At 39.1% G+C, this 24,399-nt stretch overlaps 1 long non-coding RNA gene across 2 annotated transcripts in view; it reads left to right on the top strand.

Moving 5' to 3' along the window:
• Positions 1 to 24,399, top strand: part of LOC135969141 (uncharacterized) — a 232,220-nt gene that overhangs the window by 119,850 nt on the left and 87,971 nt on the right. Inside the window, exon 3 of one of the 2 annotated variants that reach the window (XR_012429908.1) lies at positions 19,093 to 19,800. The exons of the other annotated variant lie outside the window; for it this stretch is intronic. This is a non-coding gene — a long non-coding RNA (uncharacterized lncRNA). Of the gene's footprint in view, positions 1 to 19,092; positions 19,801 to 24,399 lie in introns of those variants that run through there. 2 annotated transcript variants of the gene reach the window in all.

Raw genomic sequence — 24,399 nt, 5'->3', positions numbered from 1 at the left:
CAGGCTGGAGTGCAATGGCGCAATCTTGGCTCACCACAATCTCCGCCTCCCAGGTTCAAGCGATTCTTCTGCCTCAGCCTCCCAAGTAGCTGGAATTACAGGCATGCATCACCACACCTGGCTAATTTTGTATCTTTAGTAGACATGGTGTTTCTCCATGTTGGTCAGGCTGCTCTTGAATTCCTGACCTCAGGTGATCCGCCCACCTTGGCCTCCCAAAGTGCTGGGATTACAGGCATGAGCTACCGCATCTGGCCCAAGAGTTCCTAATTTTTTGATGCTCAGATTCTCCCCAGTTTGGCCAGTGCAAACACTTTCACACTGGCTCTCGTATCATTTTGACATGCCCCCATTATTCTTTGAGCCCTTGCTTGCTTGCTACCACAAAATCTTTCAGGCTCCCCTTTTATTTTTCCCTTTTCCTGGATGTGAATTCAGCCATTTTCTCCATGTAGGTTTATTCTAGTGGGAAATTGTTCTTACACATCAAGATCTGAGTGTTAGCTATCTTTAATACCCCCCAGGAATGCCATTTCTTCTAGTACAATTCAGGGACAGAGCTAGCATGTATAAAAATATGAACTAAATTGTTTAAAATATGTTTTGAATTCAAATTTAATATCACAGAGTTAAAAAATTTTTTTTGATTTTATATTTCTTTTCTCAAACACTTGAAATTTTACTCCTTAAAAAAATAACTCTTTGCTTTCTTATGTAGTCTATAATATACATACAATAGCAAATGGACAATACCTATATTCCCATTTTTAATGACTAAGATTTCTTTGCAGTTCTTTTTATGTTAACAAACACAAATATGTCTATACATGCTTTGTAAATATCTAAGGATATACAGACATCTATGTAAAAAAAATCCCTTGAAATAGCTCTTTTCTTTGTGTGATTAGTATAAATTTTTAATAAATTGGGTTTATTTGTTCCCATCTGTGCTTACTTTTAAGTTTTGCTCACTTTTTCTTTTTTGATGAAAATTTGTTTTGTGTATGTAAGACATTTACATGATTCAAAAGTCAAAACTTTATTTTAAAAACTATATTCAGAGAAGATCCACGTCAGCCCTTTTATATATACTCCTTTACCCTACCTCCATAAGCAGCCATTTTTAAAAAATCTCTGGTTTATTTTTCTAGTTTTTTTTTTAACAAATTATAAATGAATACTTATTTCTTTTCCTTTTTTATGAAAAAGTATAGATTGAACCATGAGTTAGTTTTTTTGGTACATTAAAAATGGTCAATTATTAGTAATTTTATATGGTTCAAACTAATGTATATTAACTTGAGTGAGACTTGACATTTGTATAATGTTAAACCATTCTATGCAAGAACATAACATACTTTTCCATTTGTTCAAATTTACTTTTCTGCCTTTTACAAGTATTTTGTAAATTGCTTAAGGTTTTTCCATGACATTTTATTTTCTTTTTGCTATATATATATGGTTTTGCTCTGTTGCCCAGGCTGGAGTGCAGTGGCATAAACATGGTCCACGGCAACCTTGGCCTCCTGGGCTCAAGAAATCCCCCTACATCAGCATCACGAGTAGCTGGGACCACAGGCATGCACCACCATGCTCGGCCATTAAAAATATTAAAAATTAAAAATTTTTTTTTGTAGGCATGGGTTCTTGCTCTGTTGCCTAGACAGTCTGGTCTCAAACTACTGGGCTCAAACAGTCCTCCCACCTCAGCCTGCCGTAGTGCTGAGATTACAGATGTGAGCCATTACACCTGGCCTGCTATTGTTAATGTAGCTTTCTCATTCATTATATCTTCTATTATTTGTGTATGTATATGTGTGTCAGAATTTTTTATGTTTATTTCATATCTTTGCTACCTAACTGAATTTTTATCATTCGACTTTTAAAAATAATTCTCTTGGTGTTTTAAAGCAATACTATAATATCATCTTCAAATAGAGATTGCTTTATTTCTTCCTTTCCATTTTATGTGTCTCATTTTTTTTGTGTGTCTTATCACACTGGGAAATAGTTCCAATACAATGCTGAATAGTAAAGAAGAGTGTGGGCCTTATTTTTGATTTCAGCAGGAATGGTCCAGTGTTTCCCCATTAAGGAAGATGTTGGTCTTGAAGCTGATGTGTTACATTGAGGAAGCATCTGTGAAGCCTATGTAATTCAATGCTTTTAGGAATATGTGTTGAACTTTTAAACTACAATTTTAGTATCTTCTGAGACGATCATATAAATATTCTTAGATTTATTGATATACTGAATACCTATTTTGTTATTCCTGAAATAAACCAATTTAGTCATGGCATCCAATTTTTTAAATATGTTGTCATTAGATTCAATTTGCTTATATTTCATTTAGAATTTCTCTATCAAAATTCATAACTTGGACTGATATACAGTTATTTTGCTATTCTTAAATCATTATCAGGGTTAGGTATCAATATTTGATGGATTAAACAAAAAGTGCTTGAAAACTTTTTCTACTCTCTGAAACCTTTTAAGAATCATTGGAATTTTCTGGTCTTAGAAAGTTTGGTTGAAATCGCGATTGAAAATATCTGGACCTTTTGCTTTACTGGGACGTCACCGTTTAATAACTTGCTGTATTTCTTCTGTGGAAGCTGACTTATTTAAACTTTTTCTCTCTCTTAGAGTGAGTTTGGTAAATTATATTTTTATAGAAAATTTTCTAGAAAATTATCTAATTCAATTTACAAATTTCCTTTTCATAGAGTTTTGCAACTCAATCCATTATGATTTTGTTGAAGTTAAATAAAATATAGAGATAAATCTCTAAATTTAAGACATTTTATTTGGGAAGGAAGACTTGCAGTTTGGGGCATATACACAGACTGATCTTTGGTATGTCCGAAGAACAAAGAGAAGGTTGGAAGTTTTATTAGAAAAAGAAATGTTACATATTGTTTTGAAAGAAAGCTCATTGGCATTTGAGAAGCTTTTGGCATCCGGCAAGCTCTGATTGGTGAGTGGTGGTAGGTAAAACTTGTCTTAAGAGTCACTACAGGTGGTTTCAGTAAAACTGGTCTTTGGGTTACAGCAGGCCATTTCTGCAGCCAAGCTTGCAGAGAATTACATTCTTGGAGCAATGTAATATGCCTTGAATGCTTTTTTCCCCCTGGCCCCTCAACTCTGATTTAGTTGAGTATGACAAGAATGACCCAATTGTATAATTAACTTTTATAATTCAAAAAATGATTCCTCTGTTTCAGTGGTTGCATCTACCTTGTTTTTCTGTTGCATTTGTGCTTTCTCCTGTTTTCCTTTCACTAGTTCAGATTTTAGTTTTCCATTTCTTAAAGGAACTAGCTTGTTATTTATATATTAGTTCTCCTGTTTTTCCTAACTCATAAATTTTCCTTTATATTTAGTATTTTCTTATTTCTGTTTTGTGGATTGCTTCTTATTTTTTGAATTGAATATTTAATTTACTTTTATGCATTCACCTTTATCAATTTTAGTGTTTAAGGGTCTGAATATTTCTATCATCAATGTCATATTTTTAAAATAAATTTTGCATTTTCATTTTATCTCCTCCATTTAACAGAAAGTTTAAAAATACCCTGCAAATTCCCCAGCCTCTTTCGCAACCTTCTTGATCATGTGACTGATTCTATCTGATGAACTGTGGTATGTTTCACTTTCCGGTGAAGGCAGTGTAGTAGGTAGTGTGTCTTCTTCGTGTTCTCTCTCTCCTCTGAGTAGCTAAAGGTGAAAGACTGCATCATGATTAAAGGAGTCTAGATTCCTGATTTACTGCTTTGAACAAGGGTCAACACACTTCTTCTATAAAGGGCCAGATAGTAAACATTTTTGGTTTGTTGGCCATGCTGTCTCTATTGTGACAACTCACCTCTGCCATTGTAGCCATAGACAATACATACATGAATGGGTGTGGCTGTGTTCTAATAAAATGTTCTTTATAAAAAATCAGGGGCTGGCCAGGTTTGGCCTGTGAGTTTGCTAACCCCTCGTTTAGAGGAGAAAGCTGCCTAGGATCAATGTTCAAACTGCATCAGATCATATCAAATATGAGAAAAAACACTTCTATTGGTCGGGCGCGGTGGCTCAAGCCTGTAATCCCAGCACTTTGGGAGGCCGAGACGGGCAGATCACGAGGTCAGGAGATCGAGACCATCCTGGCTAACACGGTGACACCCCGTCTCTACTAAAAAATACAAAAAAAAAAAAAAAAAAAAAAAACTAGCCGGGCAAGGTGGCGGACGCCTGTAGTCCCAGCTACTCGGGAGGCTGAGGCAGGAGAATGGCGTGAACCCAGGAGGCGGAGCTTGCAGTGAGCCGAGATCCGGCCACTGCACTCCAGCCTGGGCGACAGAGCGAGACTCCGCCTCAAAAAAAAAAAAAAAAAAAAAAGCACTTCTATTGTATTGCCACTGAATTTTGTTTTGAATTTTTTTTTTTTTTTCCTACAACAGATGCTAATATTTTCCCTAGTGGTCAGGAATACTCTGAAAACCAGATTTAGTGATTTACTCAAAAGCCATAGCCGAGTCCTTGACAAACTTGAGATTTTAACAAGGTCTATAGAATTCTAGAGCTTGTGTTATTTATGATATCATGTTGTATCTCTATCTTCACTTTTTCTATTGAAAAAATTTTAGCCAAGAAAGGTTAAATATGTCCAAAGTCATGCAGCCAGTTAGAACTTTAGCAGATTATATTATTGTTCAATAATATTTACTCCCTTCTTCTCATCCACAGGAAAAATACATTTCCCTGATACATTGACTTTGGGCTTGTCCATGCTTTGGCCTTTAAGTGGGACAAGTTATTCTTTATGTCCCTTGTGTTTCAACTTGACCATGTACCTTGCTTTAGCTAACGATATAATAGTAGACATTATGCAAGCAGAGATGTGAAATGTACTTCTACAATTGGGCTCATCTTCCGGTTTCTCTGTCATTGTCCTGGCTAGCTGCTATCCCTTCAGCCTGGGCTCCACAGTATCAGAGTTATGCCCTGGCAAAAAGGGATCAAGCCAGGCTGAAGCCACTGATTGAAGGAGAACCACCCAAACAACCCACAGATATGTAAGTGAGAATAAATGATTGTGGTTTTAATTCACTGAGTTTTAAAACAGTTTATTACATATAATAATTTTTGAAAATAGAAAAATCATAAAGGCAGAGACTCCCCAAAAACAAGTTTTCCGAATCCTTGCCTAGTTATGTTTTCTATGGAGTCATTTTTGATAGACACTTTTGATAGTCACAGGAGGCAGCCAAATGCCTAGGCAGATAGGGGTGGATACCCAGTGAAACCCCGCCTCCAAGCCAAAGACAGTTTAAAGCCTGCAAGCCAAGCTACAAGTTAAATCCCCTGATCAGCTTGAAAACTTGTCCTGTTTGGTGCGTTTTCCTCTGATTCATCCCCACACTTTGCCTATTTTACATATACTTACTCTTTTCGAATTGGTTTTCTACACTGTCGTGCCTACCATTGGGTGTTTTCACTTTAACCTTTTCTGTGTACTCACAAACCAATCAGCATACACTCCCATCCTGTGCCTATGAAGACCCCAGACTCAGTCGGTAGAGGGGGAGATGACCTGACTTTGGGGAAGAGACAACCTGACTTTGTGGAAGACGATCTGCCCTTCTCTCTTCTCTGCTGAGAGCCGTTTTCATTGCTCAGTGAAATTCCCCACCTTTACCATCCTTCAGCTGTCCATGTGACTTCATTCTTCTTGGGGGACACACCAAGTGCAGGTACCCAGAAAAGACTGTCACACTGACCCTTTGCCCTCGCCGGTAGAGGGCAGCCGCCCCACACGACAAGACAAGGGGCCAACTGAGCTGCTAACACAACACCATCCATGAACAGCAGATTTAAAGCAGCACTGTAACACCCCCTCTGGGTCTTTGGGGTCACAGGCACCATCACTTGGGCGCTGCTGCATTCTCCTTGGGGTGACATGCCTGGTCTGGCCATGGGCCCTGCACAGAGTTTGCTCCTGTGTCCGCGCTCAGAGTGGCTGGCCAGGTCCCACACTCGCTTACTTGCACCTGGTCTGTGGCCGTGGGCCGTGCGTGGAGCTTGTTCCGTGTGGGCACCCTGAAGGGCCGGCGGGATCCTGCACTCTCTGGTTTACGTGCTCCCTCCTGCAAGGGAGGGAACGCTGCAAGTCAAGTAGGCGGGGCACCCCTGCTGTGAGTCTGGCTAAGGGGCTGAGAAAAATCCTGCATGACTTTCACATGTCCTTGAATTTAAACTATTTCAGTTATAAGTTCCTTACTCTGACATATACTATACCTTTCTCCATTGTGATAATGTGTTATGTTGATTTGATTTTCTGTACATTTTTATAGCTAGCCACGGTTCACTTTTCTATTGTCTAGAAATAAATAAGCACGGTTGAAAATAAACTAAAACCCACATCCTCTCCCATTTAAAACTCAGGTGGCATTTAAAGACCCTTGTTTAATCCAAAAAAGCAACCAGTTGAAACCAATGGTTAAAATGTCAGTCTACCCACTAACTATATTCTTAAATGAGAAGAAAATAGCATTTACCTCCCCTCTCTTTCTTTCCCCTCTCTTCCATATACCCCAAAAAGGCAAAGCTGTAAATCTATAACATGATCCCCAGAATTGATAGCAAAGCAAACAGCTTTTGGTTAGTCTCATTTCTCCAAGGAATAGATTTTCCATAACCAGTATTTTTTCACAGGCAAAACACAGAATGCTTGAAAAATCTTCAGGAAGACTGGACATTTTTGTGAGACAGACATTGACTGTGCTGAAGCCCATAGCTAGGCTGATCTGTCTTTTCCACTTAAAGAGGATTATTGTATAAGCAGCAATATTAGACTCCTAGGCATAAAAATTGCATTTTAATACAGTATGGAGTTCTCTGACCTTCCTGTAAAAGGGACTGAAATATAAACAAATGGTAATTTGTTCTTAAACTCCACCATGCAATTCAATTTTTGCTTATGCTATCCATTTTTTTCTTATGTCCAATGGTTCATTTAAAATAACATGTTTGGCTTATTTTTAAAAGAGTCATTATGTATTTTTTCTGCTCTGAACCTCTCTTAGGTCACCTTGCCACTAATTGAGACCACAAGACAATTTGCCTCTTAATTGTTTCTTTGTTTCTGCTGTGGTTGTGCTTCACTTATTTTCTTGTTTTTAATTATCAGGTTGAGAGGTAGCAGATATTCTTTTGGTTTGTGGTAAAGAAGTTAGGTGTAACATGATGATCTCTTAATACTTTTATTTGCCGAGTATTGATTTCTTTCTTCGAGTATCCTCATTCCCCTCTCCCTGGCCCTTCTTTTGTACATAGACCTTCATTCTTCCTGAGGTGTCAAAATTTGCCTCTATACCCAAAACTGAGTTCTTTTGTCTCAAGTTTTTATATTGTTTTGTTTCTTCTCTGATGGGCGAGTATGTGAAAGGAGAATTGGATGCTCTAAGCTGCTGATTCGTTGTTCTTGTGACAACTTTGATAGCATTAGAAAGAAGACACGCCAATGCCACAAGGAATTCAGTGCAAATGAATGTTACAAATAGCTCTTAATTGTAGTTTAAATCTTTTCTATGCTAGATGCAACCCCAAGCTTCAACAGGGGAGGTGGTGAATAAAAATTCATTCCCAAAGGCTGCCTACACTATACAATTCAGAACCCTGTGTTTCCATAAATACACAATATTCCATTCATAAGTGTCTTTTTTGTTGTTGTTAAAAAAATTCACTGAATACCACATTCACCTGTAACTTAGTGATCCATCTACAGGTAGCTCTCTTATTTGGCATGCAATTGAGATGATCTAAAGTAGTACAATTCCTTCTCTTATTTGCCACGACAGGAAGTGCATCGCTAGAACTTATGTCTGGCAAACAAACAACAAAACCGTGTCTGCTTCTACAAGTCTATAGAGCTAAAGGCAGTTGGGCCCCAAGACATTTCCAAATCTCCCATGGAGCTGAAGTGAAACCCAGTCATGACTTTCCCCACCTGGTCATTTTTATATTGTACCATTTTCATTTTTATTTTTGTCACAGCTTGAGAGTTCAATGCTATGATTTCTTTAATGAAAAAGTCACTTCCACCTTCAAGGTCTTTATCTGTTTAATCTTTTATTGAAAAATTTGTATTTAATCTTGGCCTAATTATAACAACTCCTTTGACATTTACCAACCTTTCTATAATCATTCCCCCTACAAAATAACTACACAGTCATTTATCTCCAAAGGGCTATAGTAACAGCTGGTACTCACAGATTTCCACAGTAGGAATGGGCTCCTCTTAGCATACAAGAGGAACTGCCTGATAATCTGATGTTCTCCCTTATTTCTCTGGGCCACGATTCCCCATCATCAGCTCTCCATGCTGCTGGTCTAAATGGTCCTTTGTCTGAACTCAGGCTAACTCAAGACACTCCTAGATCCAGTCTCTATCGAGTTCCTGGCTCTCTTGCTTCTGTCTTGGACCATTGTGTGAGGTTCAAGATGTAAATGGACAGAAGCCCAACTGCATCATCCTTTGTACACTTCCCTCATTCTAATCTGTGCTAACAGATTGATGGGTAAAATAAATATAAACATGTTCTGCCTTCTGAGTTTCACACATCACAAATCAAGTGATGTAAATTAAGTTTTCAGCATCTTTGCAGTGCTGTCTCTGAAACACTAACCACTTTGCATGGAAGAATTTTATTTTTGACCCAAGGCATCCCTTGGCTGCCTGGAATAAGCAGGGTGATGCACAGGGTGATGTATTTGGTAGAGTCACAGTTGGATACAATAAAATACTGATGAAGGAATTAATCCTTAGTTTCAGCAATGGATGTTGAACGTCTGCTAAGCCCAAGTCACAGTATTAGGCAAACAGTGTGGCATGCTCGCTAAAGGTATAAGACCAGAGAGGAAGCTGGGTATGCTGGTTCACGCATACAACCCCAGCACTTTGGGAGGCCAAAATGGGAGGATTGCTTGAGGCCAGGAGTTCAAGACTAGCCTGGGCAAAATAGCAAGACCCCATCTCTAGAAAAAATAAATTAGCTGGGCATTGTGACATTCACCGTCCTAGTTACTTCAAGGTTGAGACAGGAGGATCACTTGAGTCCAGGAAGTTGAATCTGCAGCGAGCCATGATTACACCACTGCACTCCAACCTAGGCTACAGAGGAAGACCTTATCTAAAAAGCAAAAGAAAACAAAAACCAACAAACAAAAACCAGAGAAGGCAATGAGGCCTGGGTGCAAAATTCCCCTGAGGTCGGGTGTGGTGGCTCACGCCTGTAATCCCAGCACTTTGGGAGGCTGAGGCAGGTGGATCACTTGAGGTTAGGAGTTGGAGACCAGCCTGGCCAACATGGTGAAACTGAAAATATAAAAATTAGCTGGGCCTGGCGGTAGGTACCTGTAATCCCAGTTACTCAGGATACTGAGGCAGGAGACTCACTTGAACCCAGGAGGTGGAGGTTGTAGTGAGCCAAGATCGTGCCACTGCACTCCAGCCTGGGTGACAGAGCAAGACTCCATCTCAAAAAAAAAAAAAAAAAAAAAAAGAATCCCCCTGAAATTTGTCAGAGAACCAAGAATCATCCAAATTAAATACAACTGATTTTATCTGTAGTTGGGAAAAGTGATCATATATATATGAGGCAGAGGAATAAATAATACAGTAATCACTTCCTTTTACATTAGGACCACAAATGTATACAAGGTTTTGACTCCTAGGTAAGGAATGCATGATGGTATCTACAACTTGCTGGTTAAAAAATAACTGAACACAAAAGGTAGTGATGTTATGTCTATTGCAATGGTTGGCTAGGATAATTGACGAGTATGCCTATCCAAAGGCAGGTGAATGGATGAGTTGCTGTTTCCGAGTATCTTATAACCCACTGATCCCACAGCTGACTGTTTTCTCATCTGGTTAGATTTATTGGGTCATATAAGCAACTAACCATGTGAACATAATTTAGGGTTGTAGTAGAAACTTTTGGTTGCACTAGCCAGAATCCCATGGTGTTTCCTTGATTTCAAGTGCAGCTATGTTGGACAGTTTCTGTGTGTATTTTCAACATCTTGTCTCAATGCCTACTACATTGCCTGTTAGTTTTTTGTTTTTGTTGTTGTTTGGCTTCAGAGCTTTCTCCAAAGTTGTAGAGGCATATTCAGTCCTTGTGGAGGGAAGCCACATAGCAGGGAGATATTAATATCCTCAGGTTCAGTCAGCACCAAGGGACAATTCTAAGGCACCCAGAGGGTCCCCACTTGCCCACTGCAGTTACCAACACAATAACATAAAACCTTTATTAGATTTTTCTCCTTCCTTCCTTCACTCTCCCTGTTTTTTCATACCTGCCCTGGCATTAACTGCCAAATAAACCAGTGCATTCAAATGTGTGTAATACATTCTGCATACATAGAGAAACATTTGGAAAGATACACATCAAACTGCGTCTTAAAGTGGTTACCTATGGGGATTGGAATTGATGCATACGTGGGATAGGGATTGTAGCAGATACTATTGTTGTCCTGAGTATACCTCCTTGGCATTCATTCTTCCTGTAAATGCCTATAGTTTCATACTGCAAGCACATGCATCTCTCTGCAAGAGGGCTTTTTCTGGATACAGGAGTGTGCTTGGTCTGCCTACAGAGTCAGCCAGAAGGTCTGAGGAGTTATCACATTCAGAATAGCCCTCAGCCAATGAGGTATGAATGATGGTAGATAAATATTTCAGCTCCCCACCCTCAGATGGGACAACTCTGAGACATGTTCTGTACCACAGACTGGCAAACTTTTTCTGTAGGGACAGAGAGTAAATAATGTAAACTTTGAGATAATACTGTGTGTCATAATTAGTCAACTCATAGAAAACATGTGAACAAAAACAGGGCATAGTTCTATTCCATAATCACTTACAAAAATAAGCAGTGGGTCTGATTTGGCTCATGGCTGTAGTTTGTCAACCTCTGTTTTGTACTATTTACTAGAAGTTCATAGGGGAATTGAGCCCCATCTGAGTCCTGAGAATTTACTCATCAGCACATCATTTACTGACTTTCCCTCCCTCTCCTGTGTAATTTCCCTACTCCCTCACTGTGCTCTTTGGCCTTCCATATAAACTGCTTGTCCCCAAATCCTAATCTCAGGGTCTACTTTTGGGGGAATCCAATCTAAGAGAGCAATTTTACCTTTTACTTCTATATAGTTCTAACTGTAATTTTACAAGAATATATTATTTTAAAACCTTTTTAAAGAAAAAACTAATAAAGAGCATATGGGAGATGAATCCTGGTTCCTGGAGCCTGAACCAGCTGCTTTTAGAATAGTCTTAATAGAAGGAAGGACAACTCTGGCCCTTTGGAGAATGAAGCTCGTGAATCTCTCAGGGAACTCTGCCTTTGACAATAGTCTGTGTTAATAAGTTCACCTTGTTAACACTTGCCAAAAGTATTTCTGAAGACCTAATGGTGAATCAAATTATAGTTAACTATCTACTTTAATATTCTCTGTTTGCATACCTTATAAGTTTACAGCAGTCATTTCGAGTTCAAATGGACTAGATTAGGACTCTACTACTTTACCTTCACTCTGCCTATCAGCTTTTTTCTGATCTACTAGAAGGACCTAAGACTGCAAGGGAGTCCTGTATCAGAAGAAATAATTAACAATACTAATGACCACCAAATCAACTTTCTTTTTTTGAGTTTGGGCGGAAGCTTTTTTTTTTTTTTTTTTTTTTTTTTGAGATGGAGTTTCACTCTTGTTGCCCAGGCTGGAGTGCAATGGTGCGATCTCGGCTCACCGCAACCTCCGTCTCCCAGATTCAAGCACTTCTCCTGCCTCAGCCTCCTGAGTAGCTGGGATTACAGGCACCCGCCACCGTGCCCAGCTAATTTTGTATTTTTAGTAGAGACAGGGTTTCTCCATCTTGGTCAGGCTGGTCTCAAACTCCCGACCTCAGGTGATTTGCCCGCCTCGGCCTCCCAAAGTGCTGGGATTACAAATGTGAACCACCGTGCCCAGCCGGAAGCTTTCTTTAACCTACTTGTACAATCAAAATGCCATCTAGAGAATAATAATAATAAAATCAGAATAGTGGTTACCTTTGTGGTAAAAGGAGGGGTAGAATTTGGGATGGGTAGGACATGGAAGATTTGGGGGATACTGGCAGTGTTCTGTTTCTTTATTTGGATGGTGGTTACATGAGTGTTCATTTTGTGACAAATTCTTCAGTTGTATGTCTTTTTCTTGTGTAAGTTTCTGTATGCGTGTTATATTTCACAAACTAAAGGATTAAAAAAGTCATGGTGATCATTTTGCCTGTAAGGGAGTCAGAGATTACCTCCAACTCCCTTTAGGTTTTTATATGGGCTTTTGCTAGCTCTAGAAACCAAACTGATGCCAGGTTGATGAACAAGAGGAAAGCATACAAATTTTATTAGTTGTACATGTACATGGAGCTCTTCATGAGAGAGTGAAGCCAGTGAAGTCCAAAGAAGTGGTCAAAGCACAACATGCTTTTATACTTTTTAGACAAAAAATGATACATTTGATAAGAATTGATTAGATAAAGCAAATCTGGCTGAGGGCAGTATGTTTTCTAGGGGAGTCACTAGGTGATATATATGGGGGATATAAAACTAGTGGAACATAAGCGTTACTCCATTAAGTATATTTATTCAGGTCCATTTCCCCCTGTTCCCAGTCTCTGGTGATAAGGGCTATTTTCTCACCCTGGTGCAGTGACAGTACCCCTCCAAGAGGAACCTTTATGGCTTGTTGTATGCAGGAAGAGACAGGTCAGCTAGCCCTTTCTGAAACTACAATTTCTCCAGTATTTTCGACTGAAAATAATCAACATAGAAGTCTTGCATAGTTTGGGATATTCCTTCATTTTACATTCCTTTACTCCTTCATTTTCCCAGTTTGAAACCTCACTAGAAGTTTTGAACATTAAAAGTTGAGTTGGTGGCAAAAGGATAAACAGCATGAGATTGTTTTCTCTTGGCATACATTTATTCTCTGGACTTTAACCACCAGACATGAATTGGCAGGAACAAAAATATGTTCAGGTTCTTTCAAATAATGTTGACATTCAAATATGTTGACATAACCAACAATCAGATTGGTTAGTTATCATAGACAGGATTTGGAAGACTGGTACAAAGAGGTACCAGGTCTGTACCTGACTTGTTGAAAAAAATAAGAGTTAATAAGATCAAGACACAGTTTGAAAAATGGTGCACAGTAGAGGATCAGAGGGAGAACAGAATAGAGTCAGACGGTCTCCAGTCAGCTTTTTTATAGTCTATCAACAGACAGGGAAAAGATTTGTTCAATGAAAAAAAGAAGTCTTTTTGTATTGTTTTGTTTTTTGTTTACCTAAAGAAGAGTAGTGGGAAAATAACAGAAAGGTAGAGAAAATAGGTGGAAGTAGACTTGCTTTTAAAAAAATTGTGGGTACATATTAGGTATATATATTTATGGGGTAATCAGATATTTTGATATAGGCATGCAATACATAATAATCACATCACGGGAAATGGGGTATCTATCCCCTCAAGCATTTATTCTTTCTGTTACAAACAATCCAATTATACTCTTTTTTTTTTTTTTTTTTTGAGATGGAGTTTCGCTCTTGTTACCCAGGCTGGAGTGCAAAGGTGTGATCTCGGCTCACTGCAACCTCCGCCTCCTAGGTTCAAGCGATTCTCCTGCCTCAGCCTCTCAAGTAGTTGAGGTTACAGGCATGCACCACCATGCCCAGCTAATTTTGTATTTTTAGTAGAGATGGGATTTCACTATGTTGATCAGACTGTTCTTGAACTCCTGACCTCAGGTGATCCACCCACTTCAGCCTCCCTGTGTGCTGAGATTACAGGTGTGAGCCACAGCGCCCGGCCCAATTATACTCTTTTAGTTATTTTTAAATGTACAATTAAATTATTATTGACTATAGTCACCCTGTTGGGCTATCAAATACTAAGCCTTATTTATTCATTCTTTTTTTGTTTTTTTTTGTACCCATTAACCATCCCAACCTCCCCATCATCCCCACTACCCTTCCCAGCCTCTGGTAACCATCCTTCTACTATCTTCATGAGTTCAATTGTTGTAGTTTTTAAATCACACAAATAAGAGAGAACATGTGATGTTCGTTTTTCTGTGCCTGGCTTATTTCACTTAACATAGTGATCTCCAGTTCCATCCATGTTGTTGCAAATGACTGAGTCTCCTTCTTTTTTACGGCTGCACAGTACTCCGTTGTATATATGTACCACATTGTCTTTATCCACTCATCTGTTGATGGACTCAGGTTGCTTCCAAATATTGGCTATTGTGCTGCAGCAAACGTGGAAGTGTGGATATCTCTTCAATATATTGATTTCCTTTCTATTGGGTATATACTCAGCAGTGAGATTGCTGGATCAAATAGTAGCTCTATTTTTAGGTTTTTGAGAAATCTACAAACTGTTTTCCAGAGTGGTTGTACTGATATACCTTCTCACCAACAGTATACAAGGGTTCCCTTTTCTCCACATCCTCAGCAGTATTTTTTATTGCCTGTCTTTTGGATTTAGGCCATTTTAACTGGGGTGAGATGGTATCTCATTTTAGGTTTTGATTTGTATTTCTCTGATAATCAATGATGTTGAGCATCTTTTCATCTGTCTGTTTTCCATTAGTATGTCTTCTTTTCAGAAATGTCTAGTCAAATCTTTTGCCCATTTTAAAATCAGATTATTCTTTTTTTCCCTATTAAGTTGTGTGAGCTCCCCACATATTCTGACTGTTATTCCCTTGCCAGATAGGTAGTTTGCAAATATTTTCTTCCATTCTGTGGGTTGTCTCCTCACTTTGTTGATTGTATCCTTTGTTGTGCAGAAAGTTTTTAGCTTGATATGATCCCATTTGTCCATTTTTGCTTGGTTGCCTGTACTTGTGGGGTATTAATAAATCTTTGCCCAGATCAATGTCCTGGAGAATTTCCCCAGGGTTTTCTTGTAGTAGTTTAATTGTTTGAGGTATTAGATTTAATTCTTTAACCCATTTTGATTTGATTTTTGTATATGTTGAGACATAGTATTTTAGTTTCATTCTTTTGTATATGGATATCCAGTTTTCTCAGCACCATTTATTGAAGAGACTATCTTTTCCCCAGTGTATATTCTTGGCACCTTTGTTGAAAATGAGGTTATTGTAGGTGTGTGAATTTGTTTCTGGGTTCTCTATTTTGTTTCATTGGTCTGTATGTCTGTGTTTATGCCACTACAATGCTGTTTTGGTTATTACTGCTCTGTAGTATAATTTGAAGTCAGGTAACGTGATTTCTCCAGCTTTGTTCTTTTTGCTTAGGATAGCTTTGGCTATTCTGGATCTTTCATGCTTCCATCTACATTTTAGGATTCTGTTTTATATTTCTGTAAAGAATGTCATTGGTATTTTGATAGGAATTGCATTGAATCTGTAGATTGCCTTGAGTAGTATGAATATTTTAACAATATCAAATCTTCCAATCCATGAACATGGAATTAAAAAAAAAAATTATGTCCTCTTCAATTTCTTTCATCAATGTTTTATAGTTTTATTATAGAGATCTTTCACTTCTTTGGTAAATTCCTAGGTATTTAATTTTATCTGTGGGGAAGTAGATTTTGTTGATCCATAGTCTTAGGAAAAGCTGTCTTCTTTAAAGAAATACCATTTGCTTCTGGGCCTTATGAATTGGCCCTGGGGATTCTTACTTTAAGCTTTACTGTAGAGGTAATTTTCCAAATGTCTTAGGAGTGCTGATCAGGGTCTAGCTTTGCATTAGAGATAAATCACTAGCTTGGCATGACTTGCATGGACCTAAGAGGGTTTTTCTTTGGTTTTGATGGCAGTGTAGTTAGTCAGCAGTACTTCATATGGGCCTTCCCAGTGAGGTGAAAGTATCTTCTTTCTTCTAATAACCTTGATGTACACACGATTTCCTGATCAAAAAGGATAGCAAGGCTTGTCAGTTGGCAAAGGCCATGCCCTTTTTATCTGTTGATGGTACGCTCCAAGTAGATTAGTTAGTGCCTACATATAGCTAGACATAGCATTCAAATTGTTTACTTAAATCCCCACAGTGTCCATTTAACTCAGGAATGGAAGATTCAGGTGTCAGCAGGCATAGAAAGACCAACCACTGTTTCAAACAGGTTAATCCATGTCGCTTCTTCAGAGTATTCCAAATTTTTATAGGAGTCAGAGGTAATGCTTCTGGCCATTTAATTCCAGTTTCTTGACAGACTTTTCCTCAAGTCCATTTAATGTCTAGATTTTTATGTTGTATTTGCCCTGAGGATTGGGGATGGTATGGGGCATGAAATTTTAATGAATACCCCAGAGATTTTTGCAAGCAAGTGGTTTATCTCTGATGTAAAATGAGTTTCTTGGTCTGACTCAATCCGTAAAGCGATGCCAAAGTGAGGAATAATCTCAGTTATCAATTTCTTTACCACTGTTGTGGCATCAGAATGTTTAATTGGATAGCATTCAGTTCATCCACTAAACCTGCAGACAATAACCAAACAGTGGGAAAAGCCAAAAGCTGGAGGTAAATTTATGAAATGTATCTGAAGTGCTGCAACAGAAAGTGGGGGCCTTTGAGGACTGCCTGAGGAGTGTTGGTTTCTTCCAGAAATTTGGTGAGATTTACAAGTAATGCATGGGGAAATAATTTGGACAGAAATGTTGTAGATCCCAGGACAAAGCCAATTATTCTTTAGTTCAACTATCCCCCATATGCACATATGTCCCATCTGATGAGACATAAGTACAAGCCAAAAGGTCAAAAGAAAAGGGACCACAGGAAGTCCATTTGGCCCAATATATACACAACCCATCTGATAATTGCTTGGCACCCTTTTGTATCCATTTATCTTTTTCATATTTTGGGGCATTTACCTGAAATTGATTTACCTGAAAATCAATAATATCAGTCAGGGATAAAGGCAAATTCATAAATTGGGTGGAAAAATGAAAAGGGGGTCAGTTTTTGGCTGTGTACTTAGCAGCCTTTTCTGCCCTATCATTCCCTAGAGATACAGTATCAGTCTCCTTAGTGTGGGCTGGACAATGAACAATAGCAATTTTAGTATGAAGGTGAACAGTCTGTGATAAGGCAGCAATTATATGTCCATTAGCAAGAGGAGTACCAGCAGAGGTTCAGAATCCACAGGATTTCCAGATTGTGCCAACAGCATGGCAGACTCCAAAAGCATATCGGAGTCAGTGTAAATGGTGGCAGTTTTTCCTTTTGCCAATGTGCAAGCTCTAATAAGAGCTTTAAGTTCAGCAGCCTGGGCTTACTTTATAGTCAGCAAAGAGTATGCCTCAAGCGTTTCATGTGGGGAAACTATGGCGTAGCCAGTTATTATGTTTCCCTTAAAATTAAATTTGCAAGAACCATTACAAAATAGCAGCAAGGCTAGGTTGTCTAAAGGAGAGTCTGAGCGATACCCTCATGGCTTTGAACCCATTTCTATAGCTGCTAGGCATCAGGTGGAATGGAATGAGGCTCTTCATCATCAGGGAGGGGTCGGAGTGTAGCAGGATTTAGTGTCACAAAGGTGTAAGATGATGGAGGGATTGGTTCACAGGGCTTGCTCCTAGGTGGTCTGTCCATGTGTGGAGAGGTGCTGCATTTTAAGAACTTGGAAGAGAGCGGACACAGCATGGGAAACATTGAGGTAGATGGGGGAGCCTAATGTCTGGGTGCTGACTTTAGTAATTAGGGCAGCAGCTGCTGCTACTGCATGCAGGCATGGGGGCGTGCCTGCTGCCATGGGATCCCATTGGCATGAGAAATATGCTACAGGTTGTATCTGAGAGGCAAAGGGTTGCCTTAGAATACTGGCAGCAACTCCACTATTTTCATGACAATAGAGGTGAAACGGTTTATCAAAATTAGGTAAGCCAAGAGCAGGGGGTAGGAAAATGCTAATTTCAAGAAATTAATTTTTCTGAAGGCCACAGAGTGGCCTCTGGAGTGGTATCTGGAAAGAGGGCATATAGTGGTTTGGCAATAACCTCAAAATTAGGAATCCATTGCTAACAATAGCCAGCTGCCCCTAGAAATTTACACAGCTGCTTTTTTGTCTTGGGGAAAGGGATGAACAAAATTGACAGAATGCATTTTGGGGTGAACTTCTGAGTGCCCTCAGCTATTTCATGTCCTAAGAAAGTAACTGTTGTTCGCACAAACTGAAGTTTAGACCTGGAGGCTTTATGGCATGTTTCAGCGAGTACTTTTAGTACATTGAGAGAGTCTATAAAGGTATCTTCTTTAGTTTGGTTACAAAGCAAAAGGTCATTAATATATTGCACAAGGGTGGAGCATTGGGTGGAGGCTACGGAATCCAAGTGGTTTTAAGGATTGCAGAGAATATTGAAGGATACTCACAATATCCCTAAAGCATGAGAGTCCATGTTAATTGTCTTCTTCTAACTGTAAATGCAAAGAGAAACTGTGAGTCAGGGTGCAATGGAATTGAAAAGAAAGCCGAGCCGAGGTCAACTACTGTAAACCAGGCTGCATCACCAGGAATTGAGGTAGGGATAGTAGTCAAATTGGGGATTACAAGGTGGTGGGGAATTACAAAGGTGCTTAAGGCTCTTATATCTTGCACAAATCGATAGATTTGATTTCCATCTGAATCGAATTTTCCTTCATTCTTTGGTAAAATTGGGATGTTACAGGGTGAAGTGGTAAAAATAAGCATATCTTACTGCAAAAGGGAGTCTATGATACGTTTGATTCCTTGCTCTGCATCTCATGAGAGGGGACACTGAGCTACCCATGGGAAGTGTTTGTTCCTTTTCTCTGCGATGCATACAGGTTCTGTACTCAGTAGCAGTCCAAACTCATTTGCATGTGAAGCCTAGGGACTAGCTGGGGCATCTTTTAAGATTGCATCTTCTTCAGAGGAATTTAAATTAAGAAGAGTTTCCCTGAGAGAGCAGGAAGCTTGAAGTTTGTTCTGAATGTAGGCAAATAAAAATGGCTTTTTTATTATATTGTATCATAGCGCTAAACTTACATAATAAATTTCTACCTAAAAGATTTGCAGGTGGCTCCTCTGGGGACAGGACATAGCTAAACAAAAAGCAGCAGAGACCTTGGCAGAGGTAAATGCCCCTGTCTGACAGCTTTGAAGAGAGCAGTGGAGCTCCCAGCACGGAGGTTGAGATCTGAGAACGGACAGACTGCCTGCTCAAGTGGGTCCCTGACCCCTAAGTAGCCTAACTGGGAGACATCCCCCACTAGGTGCAGACTGAAACCTCACACCTCACACCTCACACAGCGGGGTACACCCCGAGACGAAGCTTCCAGAGCAAGAATCAGACAGCAACACTCGCTGCTCAGCAATATTCTATCTTCTGCAGCCTCTGCTGCTGATACCCAGGCAAACAGGGTCTGGAGTGGACCTCAAGCAAACTCCAACAGACCTACGGCTGAGGGTCCTGACTGTTAGAAGGAAAACTAACAAACAGAAAGGACATCCACACCAAAACCCCATCAGTACGTAACCATCATCAAAGACCAAAGGCAGATAAAACCACAAAGATGGGGAAAAAGCAGTGCAGAAAAGCTGGAAATTCAAAAAATCAGAGCGCATCTCCCCCTCCAAAGGAACACAGCTCATCGCCAGCAACGGAACAAAGCTAGATGGAGAATGACTTTGACAAGCTGAGAGAAGAAGGCTTCAGTCGATCAAACTTCTTGGAGCTAAAGGAGGAACTACGTAACCAGCACAAAGAAACTAAAAACCTTGAAAAAAGAATGGATGAATAGATAACTAGAATAATCAATGCAGAGAAGACCTTAAAAGAACTGACAGAGATGAAAACCATAACATGAGAACTACCTGACAAATGCACAAGCTTCAGTAACCGACTCGATCAACTGGAAGAAAGAGTATCAGCGATTGAAGATCAAATGAATGAAATGAAGCAAGAAGAAAAGTGTAGAGAAAAAAGAGTAAAAAGAAATGAACAAAGCCTCCAAGAAATATGGGATTATGTGAAAAGACCAAATCTACCTCTGATTGCTGTGCCTGAAAGTGACAGGGAAAAGGGAACCAAGTTGGAAAACACTCTGCAGGATATCATCCAGGAGAACTTCCCCAACCTAGTAAGGCAGGCCAATATTCAAATTCAGGAAATACAGAGAACTCCACAAAGATACTCTTCGAGAAGAGCAACTCCAAGACACATAATTGTCAGATTCACCAAAGTTGAAATGAAGGAAAAAATGTTAAGGGCAGTCAGAGAGAAAGGTCGGGTTACACACAAAGGGAAGCCCATCAGACTAACAGCAGATCTCTCGGCAGAAACTCTACAAGCCAGAATAGAGTGGGGGTAATATTCAACATTCTTAAAGAAAAGAATTTTAAACCCAGAATTTCATATCCAGCCAAACTAAGTTTCATAAGTGAAGGAGAAATAAAATCCTTTACAGATAAGCAAATGCTTAGAGATTTTGTCACCACCAGGCCTGCCCTACAAGAGATCCTGAAGGAAGCACTAAACATGGAAAGGAACAACAGGTACCAGCCATTGCAAAAACATGTCAAAATGTAAAGTCCATCGATGCTAGGAAGAAACTGCATCAACTAACGAGCAAAATAACCAGTTAATATCATAATGGCAGGATCAAGTTCACACATAACAATATTAACCTTAAATGTAAATGGACTAAATGGTCCAACTAAAAGACACAGACTGGCAAATTGGATAAAGAGTCAAGACCCATCAGTCTGCTGTATTCAGGAGACCCATCTCACATGCAGAGACACACATAGGCTCAAAATAAAGGGATGGAGGAAGATCTACCAAGCAAATGGAAAACAAAAAAAAAGCAGGGGTTGCAATCCTAGTCTCTGATAAAACAGACTTTAAACCATCAAAGATCAAAAGAGACAAAGAAGGCCATTACATAATGGTAAAGGGATCAATTCATCAGGAAGAGCTAACTATCCTAAATATATATGCACCCAATACAGGAGCACCCAGATTCATAAAGCAAGTCCTTAGAGACTTACAAAGAGACTTAGACTCCCATACAATAATAATGGGAGACTTTAACACCCCACTGTCAACATTAGACAGATCAACGAGATAGAAAGTTAACAAGGATATCCAGGAATTGAACTCAACTCTGCACCAAGTGGACCTAATAGACATCTACAGAACTCTTCACCCCAAATCAACAGAATATACATTCTTCTCAACACCACATCGCACTTATTCCAAAATTGACCATATAGTTGGAAGTAAAGCACTCCTCAGCAAATGTACAAGAACAGAAATTATAACAAACTGTCTCTCAGACCACAGTGCAATCAAACTAGAACTCAGGACTAAGAAACTCAATCAAAACCGCTCAACTACATGGAAACTGAACAACCTGCTCCTGAATGAATACATAACAGAATGAAGGCAGAAATAAAGATATTCTTTGAAACCAATGAGAACAAAGATACAACATACCAGAATCTCTGGGACACATTTAAAGCAATGTGTAGCAGGAAATTTATAGCACTAAATGCCCACAAGAGAAAGCAAGAAAGATCTAAAATTGACACCCTAACATCACAATTAAAAGAGCTAGAGAAGCAAGAGCAAACACATTCAAAAGCTAGCAGAAGGCAAGAAATAACTAAGATCAGAGCAGAACTGAAGGAGATAGAGACACAAAAAACCCTCCAAAAAATCAATGAGTCCCGGAGTTGGTTTTTTGAAAAGATCAACAAAATTGACAGACCCCTAGCAAGACTAATAAAGAAGAAAAGAGAGGAGAATCAAATAGACACGATAAAAAATGAGAAAGGGGATATCACCACCAACCCCACAGAAATACAAACTACCATCAGAGAATACTATAAACACCTCTACGCAAATAAACTAGAAAACCTAGAAGAAATGGATAATTTCCTGGACACTTACACTCTTCCAAGACTAAACCAGGAAGAAGTTGAATCCCTGAATAGACCAATAGCAGGCTCTGAAATTGAGGCAATAATTAATAGCCTACCAACCAAAAAAAGTCCAGGACCAGACGGATTCACAGCCGAATTCTACCAGAGGTACAAGGAGGAGTTGGTACCATTCCTTCAGAAACTATTCCAATCAATAGAAAAAGAGAGAATCCTCCCTAACTCATTTTATGAGGCCAACATCATCCTGATACCAAAGCCTGGCAGAGACACAACAAAAAAAGAGAATTTTAGACCAATATTCCTGATGAACATAGATGCAAAAATCCTCAATAAAATACTGGCAAACCGAATCCAGCAGCACATCAAAAAGCTTATCCACCATGATCAAGTGGGCTTCATCCCTGGGATGCAAGGCTGGTTCAACATACACAAATCAATAAACGTAATCCAGCATATAAACAGAACCAAAGACAAAAACCACATGATTATCTCAATAGATGCAGAAAAGACCTTTGACAAAATTCAACAGCCCTTCATGGTAAAAACTCTCAATAAATTCGGTATTGATGGAACATATCTGAAAATAATAAGGGCTATTTATGACAAACCCACAGCCAATATCATACTGAATGGGCAAAAACTGAAGCATTCCCTTTGAAAACTGGCACAAGGCAGGGATGCATTCTCTCACCACTCCTATTTAACATAGTGTTGGACGTTCTGGCTAGAGCAATCAGGCAAGAGAAAGAAATCAAGGGTATTCAGTTAGGAAAAGAAGAAGTCAAATTGTCCCTCTTTGCAGATGACATGATTGTATATTTAGAAAACCCCATTGTCTCAGCCCAAAATCTCCTTAAGCTGATAAGCAACTTCAGCAAAGTCTCAGGATACAAAATTAATGTGCAAAAATCACAAGCATTCTTATACACCAGTAACAGACAAACAGAGAGCCAAATCATGAATGAACTCCCATTCACAATTGCTTCAAAGAGAATAAAATACCTAGGAATCCAACTTACAAGGGATGTAAAGGACCTCTTCAAGGAGAACTACAGACCACTGCTCAGTGAAATAAAAGAGGACACAAACAAATGGAAGAACATACCATGCTCATGGATAGGAAGAATCAATATTGTGAAAATGGTCATACTGCCCAAGGTAATTTATAGATTCAGTGCCATCCCCATTAAGCTACCAATGACTTTCTTCACAGAATTGGGAAAAACTACTCTAAAGTTCATATGGAACCAAAAAAGACCCCGCATTGCCAAGACAATCTTAAGCAAAAAGAACAAAGCTGGAAGCATCACGCTCCCTGACTTTAAACTATACTACAAGGCTACAGTAACCAAAACAGCATGGTACTGGTACTAAAACAGAGATATAGACCAATAGAACAGAACAGAGCCCTCAGAAATAATACCACACATCTACAGCCATCTGATCTTTGACAAACCTGACAAAAACAAGAAATGGGGAAAGGATTCCCTATTTAAGAAATGGTGCTGGGAAAACTGGCTAGCCATAAGTAGAAAGCTGAAACTGGATCCTTTCCTTACTCCTTAGATGAAAATTAATTCAAGATGGATTAAGACTTAAATGTTAGACCTAAAGCCATAAAAACCCTAGAAGAAAACCTAGGTAATACCATTCAGGACATAGGCATGGGCAAGGACTTCATGTCTAAAACACCAAAAGCAATGGCAACAAAAGCCAAAATTGACAAATGGGATCTAATTAAACTAAAGAGCTGTTGCACAGCAAAAGAAACTACCATCAGAGTGAACAGGCAACCTACAGAATGGGAGAACATTTTTGCAATCTACTCATCAGACAAAGGGCTAATATCCAGAACCTATAAAGAACTCAATCAAATTTACAGGAAAAAAACAAACAACACCATCAAAAAGTGGGCACAGAATATGAACAGACACTTCTCAAAAGAAGACATTCATACAGCCAACAGACACATGAAAAAATGCTCATCGTCACTTGCCATCAGGGAAGTGCAAATCAAAACCACAATGAGATACCATCTCACACCATTTAGAATGGTAATCATTAAAAAGTCAGGAAACAACAGGTGCTGGAGAGGATGTGGCAAAATAGGAGCACTTTTACACTGTTGGTTGGATTGTAAACTAATTCAACCATTGTGGAAAACAGTGTGGTGATTCCTCAAGGATCTAGAACTAGAAATACCATTTGACCCAGCCATGCCATTACTGGGTATATACCCAAAGGATTATAAGTCATGCTGCTATAAAGACACATGCACATGTATGTTTATTGCAGCACTATTCACAATAGCAAAGACTTGGAATCAACCCAAATGTCCATCACTGACAGACTGGATTAAGAAAATGTGGCACATATACACCATGGAATACTATGCAGCCATAAAAAAGGATGAGTTCATGTCCTTTGT

Source organism: Macaca fascicularis, chromosome X (genome assembly GCF_037993035.2).
Source record: "Macaca fascicularis isolate 582-1 chromosome X, T2T-MFA8v1.1".
Lineage (NCBI taxonomy): Eukaryota > Metazoa > Chordata > Mammalia > Primates > Cercopithecidae > Macaca > Macaca fascicularis.
The sequence above is the reverse complement of the archived record's forward strand: the minus strand, read 5'-3'. Positions and strand labels throughout refer to the sequence as shown.